Source organism: Sphaerodactylus townsendi, linkage group LG07 (genome assembly GCF_021028975.2).
Source record: "Sphaerodactylus townsendi isolate TG3544 linkage group LG07, MPM_Stown_v2.3, whole genome shotgun sequence".
Taxonomy (NCBI): Eukaryota; Metazoa; Chordata; class Lepidosauria; order Squamata; family Sphaerodactylidae; genus Sphaerodactylus; species Sphaerodactylus townsendi.
The window spans coordinates 94311280-94328745 of NC_059431.1; the positions used below are offsets into that span (position 1 = coordinate 94311280).

Below are 17466 nucleotides of genomic sequence, written 5' to 3' on the forward strand. Positions count from 1 at the left end.
GTAAGAATGCTTTCAGGGAATGACAGTTAAAAGGTTAAGCCCTGAGCTGGAGTCCTTCACATATCCAACACCTCAGTTTAGGATGGAAGTAATAAGTCCAGCGTGTCTTCACTCTTTAAACATCAAAAGACCATATGGCTTCAATAAAACACAGTCGACTTAAGGAAACAGACTGCAAAAGACGAAATATCTAAATATTCAAGGCAGGAACTTAAACCAACACACCAAACCTCGCATTTACTTTTCTTAGCTGTTAGAAGCTACCACGACGACTTAGCAGTCGGCGGAGGAATCTTTTTTACTTTGCAACAAATTTTCACTTGCAATGCAAACGAGGCGATAAGGGGGAAAAAGGGCAATCCTGTGCAAGCTTTCTTATTAGCCACATCTGCCTCGACGGGGCTTGCTCCCAAGTCAACGTGTCTAAGATTTCAGCTGATCGAGAAAACTGCTGCGCCAAAGGATCACCGCCACCAAGAAGCCGTCTGCATTTAAATTTCCTTCAACGTTGCAAGGAGCAAGCAAAGGAATCCCACAGTCGCACAGATTTAAAAGCCGGAGACGGGTGTGCAACTTAGACTTGAAGGGAAACAAACAAACAAAAAAGTTCCTTTCTCTGCAGTCGTTTCATCCTTCAAACGAAACGCCCAACCAGCAAGTTAAAAAAAGAAAAAGAAAGAAACTCAAGGGAGAAACGTCTCTCAGATACAAAACTAATAGAAAGCGACCTAGCAAACATTACTGTGCAAACAACTTTGGAGGGGTGGAGGATGTGGGTAAGAGTTGGACATTCAGCAAAGTTGGATTTTTTTCTTTTCTTTCTTTCCAAGATATGGATGCCTGGAAAAGTAATCTTGCCTGCTTGCTTAGGAACGAAGCGTCCCAAAGAGGGCTTGAAGGAGAATTCAAGACAAGAGGGAAGGAAAGCAAATCCCCTTTTCAGAAATCCCTCCTTCCCAACCCCCAACCTCGTTACCTGGCCCAGGAGAAGCCCCCCCCAGGCTGCTGCCGCTGCCAGCCCCGCGGAGCTTCTCGCCCAGCAGCCTTCACCCACCGGGGCTTCCCGCCCTCGCCGCTGCTTCTCTTAGCCAGCCGCCTGCTGGTGCTTCTTCCCAAGCCGCGGCTCTCCGGTGGGTTCACTTTGCTGGGGGGCAGCCGTGGCGGGGAAGGGGCGAAAGCGCCATCCTCTGCCCCGGCGGCGCTTTGGAAAGGGCGAGCGAGGGGGAAGGCAGCGTCGCTTTGCGGAGGGAAAGAGGTGAGGCTGCAGCAGCCTCCTCGCCTGCAGTTGCGTTCATGGACACGGGGCGAGCGAGGGAGGGGAAAGGTGGGGGGCGCTGCCACCGCCGCTGGGCCGGCTCTGCGTGTGTGCGTGTGTGGGTCGGTGGGTGGGTGGGGTGCCTGCTTCCCACTCCCCTCCTCCGCTCTCCCTGCCTATGGCCGCGGCTTCCAAGAGTGTTTCTTCCCGCTCCCAGGCAGTCCCGGCAGCCGGGCGCTTCCTCCTCTCCCGTTAAGTTGGCGCCTTTTCTCACCTGCCTGCAGCTGCCACACGCAACAGGCACGCGAGCGCGCACAATTGGAGCCGCGTTGCTCTCGTACCCTTCCTCACAAGCGCCTCGAATTTCCCCACATGGCATTATCTCTTTGCCTGTCTCTGAGATATTCTGTGTTTAAACCCAATGAGAACCTACAGAGGCTTGCAATACCCTTCACCCTCTCCTCACAACAACCTTGTGAAGTAGGTCAGGCAGAGAGTGTGTCTGTCCAGGGTCACCCAGGGAACTTCCATGGCTGAGTGGGGACTTGAATTGTGGTTTCCTAGATCTAGTCCAATACGGGGACAACTGCCATTGTACCAGCTATCTGAGATGCTGTAATTCTTTCTGTCTGAACCTCCTCAGTTGACCACCATAAGTCTTAGTAGAGCTCTTCTCCCTATTCCAAACTAGGTCTCTAGTTATGATAATGTAAATAAATAAAATGATGAGGGTGTCTGTGTGGTCAAATGCTTTTAAAACACACTACCGGTGTTTTTATTTTGCAAACTCATCTTGTATGTGAGCCCTGCTCAATGAAAATGTGAAAGAACGGAGGGTGTGATGTGGGACTCAGACTTCCAGCTCTGCCTCTAATTTTTATGCATTTCTCTAACTTTGTCACACTGCAATAGGATTGCCAGGGTTCCAGGGGTGAAAGTAAGCTGGTATAGAGTACCAGTTAGAAAGCAGCCAAAATGGTAACTTCCATCTTCTGTTTTGAGCCCTCCTGAGAGAGTGTGTATTGGTAAATAGTGAAGTTATTCTCACCCCTGCAGGTCTCCATTTTTGTTTCAAGGACTCATTCTGGAGGCCATGTTGAAATCTCAGAACTCACACTTGATGGCTTGTAAGATCTATCTTCTAGTACACTTTCATCCTGCCTTTCATTCAGGGATCTCAGGCAGCATACATTATGCTCCCTGTCATGATTTTATCCTCTCAACAACCCTACAAAGGTTAGGAGGCAAGTGTGTGACTAACCCCAAGTCACAGAGCAAGTTTCATGGCAGAATGAGGATTTGAACACAGGTCTTCCACATCAGAGTTGTGAACTGCAGTACTGCGATCAAAGCTATGCTCATGTCCTGAGTTCGATCCCAATTGAAGTTGATTTCAGGCAGCTGGCTTAAGATTGACTAAGCCTGAAATTGTTCTACAGCAATTGTGTAGTGCCAGGCGGGGGAAATGTGATGTATGAGCCACACTGCCTACGCACACTGGTGCGTAAGCATGGCAGGGAACGTTTGGCTGCTTAACATCGTCTCCCCGGACGCAGTTCCCCCTCGTTATGGCTCTGTTCTAAAGTCAGTAAAATTAATACCAAATTTGCTGTGGGTAAAGTGTTCACAATTGTGAAGGCAATGGCAAAACATCCCATAATATAGTCTGCCTAGTAAACGTGATGTGATGTCACCTCATGGTCCTAATACAACTGTCACACTGCTAAGATTTCAGTTTGTGTTTGTAGTAGATACTGTATAAAGTACATTGGAGATATGAGACAGTAGTGTGACTCTATATTTTACATTTGGCATAATTTCAATTTTTTTAAAATAACATTTTAGTTCTAAATAGTCCACCTCTTCAAAGCCACACTGTTGGAAATACTGTATACATTCACAGATCTCGTTCGGTACAATTCTTAGTAGTACACAAAAACACTACTGTTCAGCTGTCCAAAGAAGACCATGTCTTCTCCTTTTGGTGTCAGTGTCACAGTTAAGCTAAGCAAAGCAACATTACCACACATCCTTTATGTTGATCCAAGGTTTACTGAGAAATGCAAACCACAATCAAGTAATTTCACATTGACTTACATTGTTTACTGTTCTCAAACCTTTATCTTATTTGAGGTGAATGTATAAGCCAGCTTGCTACTCCTTTGCAGCTTCAGCAGTTTGTATAAGTGAAAAACAGATCTCCAGTTGCATACATACAACCAATGCATGTCCCTTGTATGCTCATAGGCTCTTTTTTACAAGTTGTTCTGGATCCAAGTAAGAAGAAGGTTGGATCTAGCAGGTGCAATTCTACTCTACATATGCTGATTGTACACCAATGTATACAGACTTTTTTCTGTAAGTGGTATCCCATCACATGTCCATTGTCCTTGGTTTATGGTCTACACAGAGCTCATGAGCAGCCATTTGGAAACTGATGCTGCTTTTGTCAACTCTCCTGAAATATTTCTGCCTTTCCTCCAAAAATTGTGCCTCTTCTATCACAATCGCTTTTATTCCCACACAACTGTAGTCAGAGTAAAGGAAGGAATTAAGAAAGGTAGGTCTTCCTCCGCCATCTCAGTTTTGCTCTAGTTCAGGGTTCTCTAACCCACGGACCTCCAGATGTTCATGGACTATGATTCCCAACAGCCCCTCTCAGGATGGCCAACTGGGAGAGTTGATGGGAATCATAGTCCATGAACATATGGGGGGCTGTGGGTTGGAGATCCCAGCATAGCTCAAATGACAAAAGAGTTTCCCCTTTTCAGATTGCTGTCTGCCCTAGCCCCAGTTGTTCTTCTTAACATTACTGTTGTTGAATCAAAAGTCAAAATCCCCTGGTTCTAGTATTGTGAGAAAGAGAGAAAATTTTCTCTCTGTCAACATTTTCTATCCCATGCATAATTTTATAGACTTCAATCATATCACCCCTCAGACGTCTCCTCTCCAAACTAAAGAGTCCCAAACGCTGCAGCCTCTCCTCATAAGGAAGGTGCTCCAATCCCTCAATCATCCTCGTTGCCCTTCTCTGCACTTTTTCTATCTCTTCAATATCCTTTTTGAAATGTGGCGACCAGAACTGAACATTATGTACATTAGATTGCTGTGTGTCTAAAATATTGTTCCAGCATTCATGGAAGAAAGGGATTGAAATGAAACCTAAAATCCTACTGTCTTTCTCCTCAAAATGCTTTCTCTTATTTCAGTGATGTGGTGGAGCACATACTTTGAGATATCTGTGCGGCCATGCCTCAACAATTGCTTTGCAATTCAGTTTATTCTTCAGGATGCTTTTAAGAATCAAATCCTGGATGGTCCCTTCAGAGCTTTAGTCTCTGGCTGATCAGAATCCCAGAAACAGCCTTCTGAATACCATGAACCCAGCAGGACCTTGAATATGTTAGCCCTCCTTTAATAATCTCCCTGCTTCCCACCCACAATGACTTGTAGCAAAACAGATTGTGATGTATCCTGGATTCAAAGAAAAAAGAAAGAAGTAATAGCATTGTACTGGGCAGATCAAGCTTTTGGGCACACCTAAGTCGCTCTTTAGATGCTAAATTTAGATATCTTTATGTGTTAAGCAACAACAAGCTCCTGGATTTAATTCTTCATTTATTTATTTTTTTTATCTGTGGTCTGCTTTGCTCGTGTGTTGGTTAAATCCATACTCAATGGCTGGGGCTCCCAATGAACAATGCAATAGCGTTCGGATTTCAGAAATTTGAAAAGAAGCAGAAATCGGATACAGAATCCAATACTTTGCAACCTACATATCAAAAATCAACTTCCTGTTGCAAATGCTGTTATGTGGGATGCATTTCCCCAAGTGGCAAGAAGTTTCAGGGGGGGTTATTACATATTCAGATTGGCTTTCTTCGGATAGAAGGTTTCCAAGTAGGGGTTGGGAAATATCAGTTATAATTCTGGGAGATCTCCAGATCCCTTCTGGAGGTCGGCCACCCTCTTTAGAGGACAGAGCATTGGTGGTTCATAGTGGGGGTTTTTTGTGCTTTATTTATACACACATCACATCATAGGTTAGCAACAAGAATTCCACAGGCTTTCCAGAGGCAGCAAGACCCTGCGCCCGAAGGATGCTTCAGCCATTTCATATAGAGCCTGTCTGCTTCTCCGCCTCTTCCATCATCAGAACTTTTCTTCCATTTCATGCAGACACATGCCTGCTCACTTCCCTTGACCGAGGGAGGAGGTCACTCAGCCCTGATGGGCTGTTTGATTAAGGCATTGATATATACAGTTATTAAGAAACATCGTTGTTTAGTTTGTGATGTAGGATAGACTGAGCCACAGTGATGAGGATCCAAGCCTGCTGCAATATTCTAAATCAGGCAACAATCTCAGTGCATTGGGAGTCCCTCCTGGTATGAACTCATGAACTAATGTTGCTGCATCACATGTGCAAGGTCAGTGGTGGGCTTTTCCCCAAGTAAATGTCTTCCCATTCTGAGAAAGAGGCCGGGAGCCTTATTCATCACACTTGTGTTATTCTTCCCTCTGGATCTGTGGTCAAGATACTAATTGCATGGGATCACTCTGAGAAGGGAGAGTGGTCTGGTCACCCATCTTCTGCACACCTATCTTATAAATGAGGGGTTAGCTGGTATTTTCCAAGAGGCCTGATTTCGTACTGGGGCATCCAGTTACTGCTTCCTAGTTTAGATGTTATTGGAATCATAGATGACTGGATTACAAGGAGCTGCGGCTCTAGCGTATGAGCCTTTATTTTATTTTTTTGTTCATTAGAGTCCAAAATCTGTGACTGAACTATCCTTATATCTCCTGTTTTCTAAGGGTCAAAGTAGATGTCACATCGAGAGATCCATGGGAATATTTCCCATATTTTTAAAAGAAGTGTAAATAGTTCATTGGGGGGCGGGAATTCAGAGGAAGGGGCTGGCTTTTCCTTTAATACTGTTTTCCAAAACCAAATTCCCTCTTATTCCTCACAGGGCAAAGAACAGCTGGGCAATCTGAGCTGAGAAAACTATACAGAGAAAGCATTAAATCTCCCTTCTCCTGTGCCATAGCCATTCCCTGCACTTGCTATTTATAACTTTAAGTGGAAATTCATTGATGGATTTTTCAGTTATCACTAGTCTGATGCTGGAAAAGTGCTGTGTATTATTGTCCTAAAATAACCACAGCCTCTCATTTTCTATAATGTGGCATGCATGCTCAATTATTTGAACAATTCATTACATCCTCTTTCATTGTTAGTCTATTCCTATATCTTACTCAGGCATTAAAATATACCTTATTCCCTTAAAAAATTAAAAGTAAATCAGATCTACCACTATGTTTACAGCACAAGTTTCAATGCCTATTGTTTGTGAACAGTTTTCAAAAGAAATCCTTAAATGCTTAATCAAATGGAAAAGGTGGTTTGAACTGCTTGCAAAATAAACTGTTATCAGGATGTTTATATTTGATGGAATGTTAATGTAATACAATAGCGAACTATACATACTACTAGCTAATTTTTTAATGTTGCTCTTTCAATCCACATTTCCCTGTTCTTTCCCCAAAAAACCTGGGACAAGTCCTCTTGATCTCCTGTTTGGACGTTAACTGTCCTGGATAAACACTCAAAAAGCTTTTTCACAGTGAAATGTCACAAATAAGGCATCTACCATATATATGTATGGTATAATACATATATATTTTTTGTGCTGAAAAAGCCCCCCTCGACTTATACACGAGTCAGCTGTATTTAAAACATTTTTTATGGTTTTTACTTGGTCAGCCGCTAGGGGGCACAGTTTTTAGGATAGCAGCACCAAAATTTCTGGATATCATCAGGTGACACTCCTGATGATACCAGCCAAGTTTGGTAAAGTTTGGTTGAGGGGGTCCAATGTTATGGACCCCCAAAGGCGGTGCCCCCATTCCCAATTGTTTCCAATGGGAGTTAATAGTAGAAGGGTCTACATTTTGAGGGTCCATAACTTTGGACCCCTTGAACCAAACTTCACTAAACCTGGGTGGTATCATCAGGATAACCTCTTGCTGATACCAGCCAGGTTTGGTGATGTTTGGTTCCGGGGGTCCAAAGTTATGGATCCCCAAAGTGGGTGCTCCCATCCCCCATTGTTTCCAATGGAAGCTAATAGTAGATGGGGTTACCCTTTTGAGGGTCCATAACTTTGGACCCCCTGAACCAAACTTCACCAAACCTGCTTATATTCACTGTTGACATCATGTACTCTTAGTTCCATTGTGTAGGCATTTGAATATCAGAAGTAGGCAGAGTTGTCATATAATTGTTAAGTATTCCTTTTTATAACTTTGTTCTCAGGCCCCAACATTAAAAGGCATCATTGGCTTCATGGCAACTTATAAGACAATGGTCTATTGTACATGCTTATCTCATAGCACTTTTCCTAGTTGCAGGTTTTACCTGTGGATGTCTGTTGAAACTGAGGATTCTCCCATGGTGAGGAATCCCCAGCCAAGCTAGCAGCTTCCTGCTGCTTCCCATGTTGGCTGCCATCTTTGTTTGTTTGGGGCTGTGATTTTTTTTAAAGAAAGAAACCCTATGGCAGTGATGTAGGTATAGCTTTTTTTATGGGGTGGGTTCGAGGGGCGATGCCGGCTGGCTTGCAGCTTGCAAGCATGCGATGCTGGCTGCCTGAGTGGGTGGCTTCCCTTAGTTCTGCTGCGCACACGCGCACACCCACACACACACACACACACCCGCACACTGGCATCTCATTGGGAGTGGGGCTGATGCCTTTGCAGCACCGCCACCACCACTCGATTGCCCGGGCCCGGTGGGAGGCACAGCTGGGGTGGAAGGGGCATGCAGCTGGGGAGCAGGAGCGCCACCCCCACCGGACAAGTAATGGGGGGTTTAAACCCATGAACCCACCCTTACTCTGATCCAGGCCCCAAGAGTGGTAGGAAGTGTTTGCAATCAGGTAGGAGAGGGAAGGGGCTAAGAAGGCCGGGGGCAGGTGAGCAAAGCAGAATCAAGCTGAGGAAAAGTTGCATTTTTGGAGGTATTGGAAGCCACAGGGCTTCTCTGATCTGTGGTGCAGTGAGTTCAAGAAGAAGGAAAATGTGTGTGCAACTAAGACCCCTTCCACCAATGCAGAATAATGCACTTTCAATCCACTTTGCAGCTGGGTTTTACTGTGCGGACTAGCAAAATCCACTTACAAACAATTGTTCTTTTAACTGCAATTTTTGGTTAAGATGTAAGACTCTTAGTCTCAAGAAATTTAATTAAGGGAAAGATTTCAACTTTTAACTACTGGGTAGGTACAATCTGTTTTGTGTATCATCAGAAAACTAAAATCCAGACACCACCACCCCCCCCAAAAAAATCTGAGAATAGTTATTTTCCAACATGATACAAAATTATTTGTGCAGTAAACATTATTTATTCGAATAATACAAATGGCTCTAAAAAGAACCCACTCTGAACATATTCTAATGATTTCTGTTTACTGTTATAACCACAGATTGCCGAAAATGTCAATTATTGGCAATGGTTATTCATGCTGTAATTTCTGTAAATGTTTTTCTCTGGATGAAATTGGCTGTATAATATTTATTATCAGCAATTACTTCAAAGTACTGAGAAAAATGCTTTCTTGTAAGGCGATCTGAGCAAGTAATTGCTAGCAAGAACTACATTTTTAAACACAAATACAATGGATGCTAGAAAATGTGGTAAGTTAAGTGCAACCCCTCCTGCCTTTCTTCCCTCCCTGGCCCCCCAATGCCAGCTGCAACCAACCCCGGACTCCTCCCCCACCTCAGGCTCCTATGCACTCCTACACAATCACTATGCAGGACTCACTTCCAGCCAAGGTGTGTGTGACACTTGGCTGGAAGTGAGTTCCTCGCAGTGATTGGCCACTGTCTCACAATGGTCTTGGCCCCACTGACCTCCCCTGCCCACAGCCAGCCTGCCCGGAGAACTGCTAACCTGAATTTACCTTGTCACAGCAACAGGCAGTGGGCTGGTGGCCTTGCAGGGCCTTGTCTCTTGTGTCAGCGAGGTGGGCTTGCCCTCCATTCCCTCCATTCTGCCGTTCTTTCTTCTTGCTGCTGGCCCATCCTTCCACCCATAGAGTTGGAAGGGTCCATAAAGGTCATCTAGTCCAACCCCCTGTTTAATGCATGATCAGCCTAAAGTATCCCTGACAAGGATTTGTCCAGCCACTGCTTGAAGACCTCATCACTCTCCTCTACAACTGCTCCATTTTGTCCAGTGGCGTAGCGCCCATGGGACAGGGGGGCGACTCCCCCAGGTGGAGCAGCAGCAGAGGCGTAGCCGGTCTGTCGAGGGAGTGTGGCGAAGCATTCTGGTGCGTTTCAGGGAAAGACGCAGGCAGGCAATGCTGTGGCAGGGGCACATGGCGCGCCCGTGCCCCAGGCGCAGTTTCCCCCCACTCTGCCTCTGATTCTGTCCACATCCTTTTTGAAGTGAGGCCTCTAGAACTGCACACACCACTCCAGATGCTGCCTGACAATGAGGCGTACAGCAGGACTATGATGCCTTGTGATTTGGATATTATGCCACTATTGATGACTCTTGAAGACTGCATTAGCTTTTTTCGCGATTGCATCACATTGACTGCTCCTATTCACTTTACAGTCCCCTTGTACCCTCAAGATGTTCTGTATACGCATTATTCAGAAGTGTATCCCTATCCAGTATCTGTGTTTCTCATTTTTGTTACCCAGATGTAGAACTCTGCACTTATCCTTGTAGAATGGCATCTTGATCACATACACCCACTTTTCCAGTGTGGTTAGATCATGCTAAATTCTGTATCTTCCATGATCTTTAGTACTTCTGGCTATCAGTTGTACTAGTGGGAGATCTCCAGCCACCACCTGGAGGTTAACAAGCCTAACTGTATGCCAAATATGAAAGAGATCTATGTGTCTCTAACCTAGCCCAGCTCCTCTTTAATATACACACAAGTGGGTCCAGTACTAGGAAATTCTGGGTACATGTTTTGTAATGTGATTTGTGATAATAGCATAAATATGTCACAATACACAGTGATTATTTCACTTAAGTGATAGAATTAAATGACTTTATTATATAGCGTCCAGCTAATGGAAATATTGACATTGTCTCCATCCAAGAAAGAGATGCCAGAAAGGTCTAGAATTGCATGGACAATGAACACCATTGGCTGAGAATTTTGCGACGTGCCCAGTTGTATAAAGAGGCTTTGAGTCATCAGAAGCTCTTGGCATCCTCCTTCACCAAGGAACAGTAAGTTTAACATTTTGTTCCTGTGAGGATTTTGGGAAGCAATGGGAGGGGCTATTTGTCATTTCCTGTATCACTTTTGATTAGTCTGCCTCCTGTCTAAGGAATGTTCATTCTCTGAAATATTCTTCAGTAATAAAATGATTTGTTTCTGTTTATTTGCCGCAGTGTTTCCCCCAGTTATATCTATACCTACAACCATTGTCGTCAGAGGGGATTAAGGCTTTGTTTGTACCTCTTCAAGTGAGCAGATATGAGAAGAGAAGATACTTGTAGGGCCATAATGGGGAACAAGGTAGACTGAGATAACCTAGCCATGAATATAGGCCTGAGGAAGGCAACCAAACTAAGCTGTTTGCTTCATTTAGATAAGAGTTGGTGCCCAAACCAGGCTGTTACCTGCTTCTCCTAGATTAGAATTATTTAATTCATTGTATCATTCTCCTTTCTCACTGAGACGGACGGATGTTTGCATACCCTGGTCCCCCCCCCCCTCAAAAGCCCTACCCTGAAAATAAGCCCTAGCATGATTTTTCAGGATTTTTGGAAGATGCTTGAAATATAAGCCCTACTCCAAAAATAAGCCCTCATTACAGATTCCCCAGTGCAGTTGATCTGGTCAGGTTGGGGTGGGGGGGTGGGGCAAAATCATGGGAAAAAAATAAGACATCTCCTGAAAATAAGCCCTAACACATCTTTTGGAGCAAAAATTAATATAAGACCTGTCTTATTTTCAGGGAAACATGGGTAATATGTTAGTAAATCAATAGGATGAGGAGACATCTGATAAATAATGTAATTGCCTTCAGATTGCAGGAATTTGAAACTAGGAAAAAGTATTAAAAATGACATGTTAAACAATACAAGGAATGGTATTACATAAGTAGAAATATAATGCAGTGAGAACTGGATAAGAACATTCTGTGGAGAACACTACAGGGAATGCCCATGTACGGACAGCCGTTGTTCTTGCCCATTTATAGGGTGGTACCTGCTGAAGGCTTGTTCAGATGTGTGAATTGTTGTGGCAGGACATAAGAGAAGGGGCTGCCCTACAGATATGAGGGTCCAAGACAGTGAAATGCTTTGTGTGTGACAGCCAGCATTTTGAATTGAACCTGGTAAATAATGGGCAGCTGATGGAGTGGCTATAGCATGGTGTAAAAAGAGGTTTACAGCACACTAAAGAGCAAATAAGGAAGCAAGGTTACAAAATGGTGTGTGTACAATCTGGGCTTCCATATTCTCTTCTTGGATTGGGAGAGACAGCTACTTGATCTGTTTCCTGTAAAACTGAGACATGCCTTTACTATGCTTTGTACACAGACATTACAAATTATGTTTATTGAAGTATGAGCTGCCAAGATTCCTTATGAAGAATGGCTATGAATATGTCACGCAGGTTGTTTTGAAGATCTGCCGCACCATTTGTTATTTTGCTTTCTATACACTTGTTGGCAAAAACGGCTCTCTAGGAGGCTTGCCGAGAATTTTTCCTGGCTGGTCAAGTTAAAGATAGCCAACCTTTGTAACGGTCAGAATTGGCCCGTTATGGTGGGACAGTTTCTTTTGCTCACTGGGCAGATAGAGCTACAAGAAACATGTGGCCAGTCATTTAAAAGGGCATTGTATTGGGCTGTGGATTTTTAAAATTCTGCTCCATAACTCTGGGTGTCATTATAGCTTTAGCCAGTGTATCTGCTAAGTATTTTGTTTCCCCAAGCATCACAAGGCAGTGTTCGAGGCTCTCATTTCCACATTTTTCTCATCACAACAATCCTGTATGACAGGTTAGACTGAGAGATTGGCCCAAGGTCGCTCATGAAGCTTCTTGGAAGTATGTGAATTTATTCCCCCCCCCATCTTATTCCAGGATTATAACCCCTAAATCACATTGTATTATGTTTGGCATTTTATTACCATGTAATCTCTATCAAATTTTTATCCCACATTTTCTTCAAGGAGCTCTGGGTGACTGTTATAATTTAAATACAATAAAACTAAAGTTAAGCAAATAGAAACATGATGTCTGGCTGTAAATGAGTTGTGTACTTGTACACATTTGGGAGAAGGTAGATTATGAAATCAGAGAACCCTCCTATACAGACAGTCACACAGATCTATGTGCACATTCACACATACAAACACATTTACATTCCTACATTCTAACTTCAGCCTTTAAAGAAAAATCATAACAGAATGATCAAATAGGTGTATGTGAATGACATGTCTGTAATAAGAAGCTAGGCTTGCTTCTGACATGTGATAATATTTGTATTTTCATGTGTTCCGAGCAGGATTTGTTATTTCTTTCTTTCTCCCCCTTAGAAATTGGATCCTGAAACTTCAGGGTACCTTTTGATGTGATGCTTAATGTTATCCACTGATTGCAGTGGAATTAAACATGTACAAAAGGGTGAAGGGATGCCTTAAACCTTATATAGATAAAAACAGGGCAAGGGGGTAGCATATGGGGGACTGTAATATTAGCCAACTACAAAGTGTTTTGATATATTTTGTTAGCAAAAAGCCTTGCTTGGAGATATGAGTGGGTCATTTATGTCTGCACAATAACAACCCTGACAAGAAACATATGAATGCCAGATGGCTGGAACTGTTCCATTAACAAACTGATATTTTCACTGTTTTGCATTTGATTTTGTAGAGCAGGGATTTTTACTCCTATTAAGATTCAGTTGCAACTTAAAAACCCTTTGATAATTTACCCTTTATTCTACAATCCTGTTTTCCATTGGAGTTACACATGTGTATCAGATTTGCAATCAACCCACACTTTCCAAAGTCATGGCATGCAAAGTCATGCATGCATTTCAATCTGGCAGTTTGAACTCCTTGGGTCCTGTTAATGCCCTAGTCACTTACTACTGTGTGACCTTGTGCAGATAATTTTATAGTTTATATTTTAATGCTATTCTTTATTATGTTAAGATTTAACAGCTTAACAGCCCCATCCAAAGGGGGGGGGGAGCAAAAGGGCTTCAGGGAGTGGCCTTGTGTTGGTGCTTTTGCCCCCCACCGGGGCACTTGTTCCGGCAGAGGGGGCAGATGCACCAGTGGCTGCCCATCCTGCAGCCTCACCACCACTAAACCCAGAGGTCTGAGCTGCAGCAGGGCTGAGCTGGCATCCCACTTGGACACCCGCAAGGGGGGGGGGGGCTGGTCAGAGTGTTTCCAGGGGTAGAGCTGACATTAGTTTGCTCCCACCCTGGTTTGAGGGCCAGGAGTGTGGCACCCAGTTCTCAGACTTATGCAACCTTTTTGCTGGCATAAGTCTGGTATGCCCTATAAAGCTTTTCAGTGGCAGGGGAGGTTCAGGACTTTTCTGAGCTCCCCACATCACTGGAAAGCCTTTTTGGAGGCATTGGGATGGCACTGCACTGACGCTGTGGCCCACCCCCTTTGGGTTTGGATGGGGCTGCCCACCTATAAGCAATAAATAAACCTAACTAATTATATCCTGTATGTTATCTTGGTGTGATTTGGAAAATATGAAGTTATGTGCTCAGGCAGGGGCTTGATGGCTATGACATGGACATATGAGCAGGCCTCCAAACATGTGAAAACTCAATGAGATGGCCTTGCCATTTTAATTGTAGAAAGATGACTGAACTGTTGGAGAGGATGAATGATCTGAGAGGGCAGGGAGAAGTTTCTGTCTCACACACTTATAACATGGAATCAAATAATGAAGCTTATTAACAGTATGTTCAGAGATAACAAAAGGAACCCTTTCTTCAAGCAACATAAAATTCTCTATCTAGTACCCTTTTAGAAGTGTACTCGGTGTACTCAGAATCCTGTTGAAGACAACTGAATGGGGCTTACTACCAGGAAAATATTCCTAGGCCTGCATTGTAGATCTGCCACAAGGTATCTAAATGGATCTTCCAAGTACAGAGGTAGTATAGCAGTGAAAAATAAATGGTCTGGAAAAACAAGATGGTGTACCCATTTTTTCACACCCTGCTCAGAGGCATTTGCCTGGCCGGATGCAGGAAAGCCAGAACTTAGTCGGATGCAGGAAAGCCAAAGTTCTGTTTTTATTTTGAGAGTCTCCCTACATAGTATGTGAAATGCAAGTTACATTTTACATCTGACGTGAAATTTACATTAAAAATGTGTGTGTGGGGGGGCCAATTCTGGAACATGGTGCAGAGGAAAAAGGGGCTTCATCCTTCTCTCCCTTCCACTACTTTCAACAGAAAAAAAAAGACCTGAGGGGAAGGACTGTTTAACCTTCCATGTGTTTGCAGCGATCCGGTTCTTCTGGATATTCTTCTGAGGGTCTCCTTACATAATGTATTTTACATACATATCATATAATGAGACCCTGATATCATATGTATCATTAGCTGGGAAATTAGCTCCCCCAATCCTCCTCCTTTTGCTATGCCAATGTGAAAGTAAGAAATATATTACAACCATTGACATCCTTATGCAATTAAATCCAATTGTCAGCTTTGCATGAGCTAATGCTGGAAGGTTGACCTACGAGCTGGGAGTGGGGTCTGGAATACATTTGTGTGTGCAATCTGAGCTATGTGGGCTGAGCGTGGGGAATACAAGCAGCAGTCCAAACAGATTATCTACAAAGGGAAGCCCAGCCTGGCAGTATAGAAATCACTGATTTTAAAAGATGTGAGAGATGTTTTTATGTTGCATCTTTAAAATAGTTCTTCTGCATCACAGATGATATCCCACCACCATTTTGAATAATACGTTTTCAACAGCAGCTGTGGAATAAAAGCAACTGAAGAAACAATGGGGAATATGACCGTGGGATGGGGTGGAAGTTTGCAGGATGATTTCTCATAAAACATTTCCAAAGTGCAAGAGTTGACCACTGGGAAGATCTCCTGTAAGGTGTGTGTGCAGAAAAGGCCAAAATCTGGAGATTGCAGAGAGCCCGTTTCTAAATTGTCAGAAGAAGAAATTGAATAATTTAAGTTCCCCGGCTGTGATAGTTTGAGGTTCCTCTACTCAGTCAAGTATATCATGTGCAGTTTTATTTGGTGTAATGCATTACTGAAGTTTGTTGACATTTTTTGACGAACTAACCATTCTTTAAAACAACAACAACAATAACCCTGAATGGACAAACTAACAGCTTGACTTTAGAGATTTTTGACTAGAGCATCTCTAGCATCAACACTGATGTAATGCTGTCACTTTCAGAAGAGACATCATCATGCAAAAGATGTTGAAGCCTAGCCTCATTTTAAGCCTGGTAAGCCTAGTAAGATCTGAGGCATGGGAATAGGGAAAAATTTGTGAACAACTGAGAATCCAACCTGAGGGTAATATATTCTAACTCTGAAAGAGACCACAAGTGGCATAAATGGCCACAGTGCTTCCTCCCAAAGGCACAGGATCAATTGCTATGTGCAGACAGCAGACTGAGAAGAAAGCTGAGGAGAGGGAAGTTGGAGGAGGCGACCCTTCCCCTGCCTTCAGCTGATTCCTCCAGATTCCCTTCCTCACTCGCAGAAGCCACCACTGTGAGGCATACCTCTGGCACCTCATTAGAGTGGCCACTCCATGTTGGAAAATATTAGGAGATGTTGTGGGCGGATCCTGAGGAGGGCTTCAGGAGGAGAGAGACTTCATTGGGGTATAATGCCATAGAGATCACCTTTATTTGAAGATATCTGAGAAATTCATGTGATTTTATATTTAAGTTGTCTCTTGTGGATCAATTTGTTTAATTATTTAAAATGTTTGATGACACCTTTTCCACCCAACCAGTTCCTCTTTGTCCATTAGAGTGCACCATTCCTGTAAAGGTCATAGAATCATAAAGTTGGAAGAGACCCCAAGGGCCATCAAGTCCAACCCCCTGCAGTCCAAGAACACACAATCAAAGCACTCCCAACATATGTCCATCCAGCCTCTGCTTAAAAACCTCCAACGAAAGAGACTCCAGAACTCTCCAAGGCAGTGCATTCCAAAGGTCCAAATGCTTCTATTCTTTTATACATATGCATTACAGGAGATATTCCATACTGCTTTATTAACTAGTGTGGGTGGCAGACTATATTAAAACCACAGGGCAGCATTTGTGACTCTTAGAAAACTGTTCCAAAATGTCACATAGCTTCTAAAATGTCACAGAGTTTTAGTTCTAATTTAATATTTCATAATCCACTTTATTGAAAATGTGGGTGATTGGCATGGAAACTTGCTGACTTGGAATATATAAAAACTATCATTTCCTGTCTATTTCTCGCTGATAAATTCTCAACAAACTATTAAAAGTCCCTTAAATTTCAGTCTCTGCAACCAACAAACTGCAGCAAGTGGTTTTGGCAGAAATTCTATTATCAAAATCCAGCTCCATTTAATCTGTTTTACACTAGGAATGTATTGTGTTTGAGTTTTATGCTTTGAAACAATCTCATATGCCCAGAGATACTTTTAATTACAAGTATCGCTTCAAACAGCTAAACATCAGATAAAATAATTCCATTTAATACATAAGCGTGATTTCACACACTGTTTCTAAAAGGCATATATTTTCTTTCACTTGAGAGAAGAGCAAGGCCCCCGCTCTTCAGGAAAATCATACTTAATAGCTGAACTATGTGTAGAATTTAAATAAGAAAAATATGTCCTATCAAATGTAGCCTGTTAACCTTGCCCCATAATTTTGTTGTTGAACGGAAACAAGGATCATGCCATTTGGGTAAGCAGTCCTATAACCAAGGGACTGTAAATCCCTGTTCTTACAAACACTTCCTGTCTTTCAGGAAGGATGAGTGTTTTTTACAGGAACTCAAGGGAAGAGAGTCACAGCCTGAGACAGCATGAGGGAAATGCAAATATAAACCAGTCAGTCACTCAGAACCTATCCTCATTATCCAGCTACACTAAAGGTCATGGGGTGATATGTGACCCATTGGAGACATTACTAGTGGGCTTCATGATCACT

The 17466-nt window shown here is 43.1% G+C and overlaps 1 protein-coding gene across 2 annotated transcripts in view; it reads right to left on the reverse strand.

Moving 5' to 3' along the window:
- Positions 1-1186, reverse strand: part of LPAR1 (lysophosphatidic acid receptor 1) — a 58857-nt gene extending 57671 nt beyond the window's left edge. Inside the window, exon 1 of one of the 2 annotated variants that reach the window (XM_048503457.1) lies at positions 1055-1186. The gene's annotated coding sequence lies outside the window, so the exon portion shown is untranslated. Of the gene's footprint in view, positions 1-976 lie in introns of both variants that reach the window. The other variant, XM_048503456.1, reaches the window with a different exon arrangement.
- Positions 1187-17466: the final 16280 nt, after the last annotated feature.